Source organism: Bombus huntii, unplaced genomic scaffold (assembly GCF_024542735.1).
Source record: "Bombus huntii isolate Logan2020A unplaced genomic scaffold, iyBomHunt1.1 ctg00000160.1, whole genome shotgun sequence".
NCBI classification, from domain to species: Eukaryota; Metazoa; Arthropoda; class Insecta; order Hymenoptera; family Apidae; genus Bombus; species Bombus huntii.
Window position 1 is genome coordinate 85,340 of NW_026099401.1, and position 2,503 is coordinate 87,842.

At 32.0% G+C, this 2,503-nt stretch overlaps 1 long non-coding RNA gene across 1 annotated transcript; it reads left to right on the forward strand.

Annotated features, from left to right (window-relative positions):
* Nucleotides 1-288: 288 nt before the first annotated feature.
* On the forward strand, nucleotides 289-1,422 carry LOC126877409 (uncharacterized). The gene is made up of 3 exons (XR_007694993.1): nucleotides 289-778; nucleotides 991-1,086; nucleotides 1,163-1,422. It is a non-coding gene; the product is annotated as an uncharacterized LOC126877409 (long non-coding RNA).
* Nucleotides 1,423-2,503: the final 1,081 nt, after the last annotated feature.

Genomic DNA, 2,503 nt, shown 5'->3' on the forward strand with positions numbered 1-2,503 from the left:
GAAATTTCCATTCAGCCAAAGGTGTACTTACAGATTATAGATTCCTATACGACTCTCAGTAAAAATTTATCCGCACTCCAGATAGTTAAAACTTCTGTCGACCGTATTGATCCATCTGCACTCTTCGTATGACGTCAATATCTGTTCAGTGCTGCTGCGCAGGTTTCTTTGTGTTACGTCAATTCGTTTGTGACCGTTGCGCGAGTAATGGCGCTTTGCAATGGTGATTTGCAGGAAAACAGTGCAGGATGCTGTGATTCGTTTCTTGTGGTCGGAGGTTATGTTTGATGCCTATATTTATCAAAGATTTAATGCACATTATGGAGAAAGTGTTTTGTCACGAAGTGTGTTTGAATGGGCACAAAAGTTCAAAGAAGATCGCACAAGTGTTATGAAAAAACAGCTGGACGCCCGTCCACATCCACGATGACAACATTGAACGTGCTCATGAACTTATGCTCTATGGAATAGACGAGTGACAGTGGATAATGTGGCAAATCATTTGCAAATCAGCCACGGCTCTGCTTATGCAATAGTACACGACAGATTTGGATTTTAAAAAGTTTGTGCGAGATGGATGCCGAAAAAGCTGATGAAAAGGTGAAGACGACGATGCATTCGTGGTTCGCAGCTCAGCCCAAAACATTTTTTAATGAGAAAATACAAAGGTCCTTCGGCAAATGGACAAAGTGTATACAGAAATCGAGTGATTATGTCAAAAAATGATGTATGTCTTTTTTGACAATTGCTTAAAATAAATTCTACACCGACAGAGCGGGTAACTTTTTACTCACCCTCGTAAGACACTTAAATTTCCAATCTATTATGATGAATAAAAGAGCTTATACTATTAAATCTAATTGTATTTTGTTGCATGAGAGTACACGTGTATGTGATGTACATTACCTTTATATCCCCTTGAACGCTTCAATATTGCGCATATATACTATATTTTGTACAGCTTCTATAAAATTTCGTATGTTTGTTTAGGCTGTTAATCTAGAGGCTGGAGTACAAAGAAGTGGCACAATGATGTGGGCTGATGACATTTATAATTATCAAGGAATCACCCCTACATTCGCTCAGGTATATATCGTTGACTATAATGTATTTAACATATATGATTGTTAGAATATTAATAATTAATTTTTAATTCTATCAGAATTTTAATGAAACTGTCCCTTGGGAAGGAAGAACTGATACCTTGATATCACGGTTTGTACATCCTATATATACGACAAATTTTAGAACATTATATAACGAAGAACCAGATCGTCGTGGCCATGTGATGTGAATAAAAGGACTTGAATTTGATGATATTTTTATAATGTTAGATAACATAACTAAGTATCTTCACAGTAAGATAGGATGACATGGTTTACATGATCTTAATGTTGTTCACTCGAGTGATGATATTATAAGGAAAAGCGTAATATCACAGGTAGGATGATTCATAATTTAGAACTACTAACTCATGTATGTATTAAAAATTAAAGAAATATATTAAATTTTATAGGATATTTATGTTTAGTAACCAGTAATTCAGAGATTGGTATTCATGGTTACTATAACGAGGCTGTAGAAACGCACCCTTTCTTCTTTGCAAATGGCCCTGTATTTATGTCTAAGCCGAAACTGGAACCTCTGAATAATTTAGATTTATTCTTGTTATTTTCTAAAATACTTATCTACAGTATACCATAAGGAATGATACCGTATCGCACCTAATCAAGTGCCTTAAGAAACATCAACAGGATATCACAGTAATCCCTTATCGACTGATATGTAAGTAAAAGTTATCTGTCATTGTTATACACAATTATGTGTTAGTGTTATACACAGTTATTTATCATTTTCTATTAATTCAGTTGTAGCCACTACAATATCTATGACACTGGTAGTAATTATAAGAACAATAATGATGTTCTATAAGAGGAAATGATGATTAGGAACAAAAACTTACAGGTAAGTCAAAGTATATGTTATTTGCCATTTGAAAAGAAAGTTACTAACTTGGAATTTTTTGATAAATAATAATTGTGCAAAATATATTGGATTTCAAATTTGTCAAAAATTGAAATTTAAGAAGCATTGTAATAATATAACATTAATATTTTGATTTTTCAGGAGATATCATGCGGTGGATGGATAATATGTAAAAAATATTAAGCAGTATATGAATTTTCATATTGCGTAGAGATAACAAAATGAATTTTAAAAAATGTCGACATGGTAATAAGAAATAGCATCATGACAAAGAATATATAAACACAGTTTCATTTTTTATAAATAAAAATTTGTTGTTCCAGATTTTGAAATATAGTGAAACGTTTAATTAGTATCTTAATATCTTTAAATAATTATTATTTTAGAATCAATTGTAATTGTATCATACGTACTTTTGAATTCGTGCAAGAACATATGTTATTTTGAAGTAGTTATTATTAGGAAATTGTTAGACGCGAACAGTATGCGAAAAGTTAGTATGTAGTGTAATAATTAT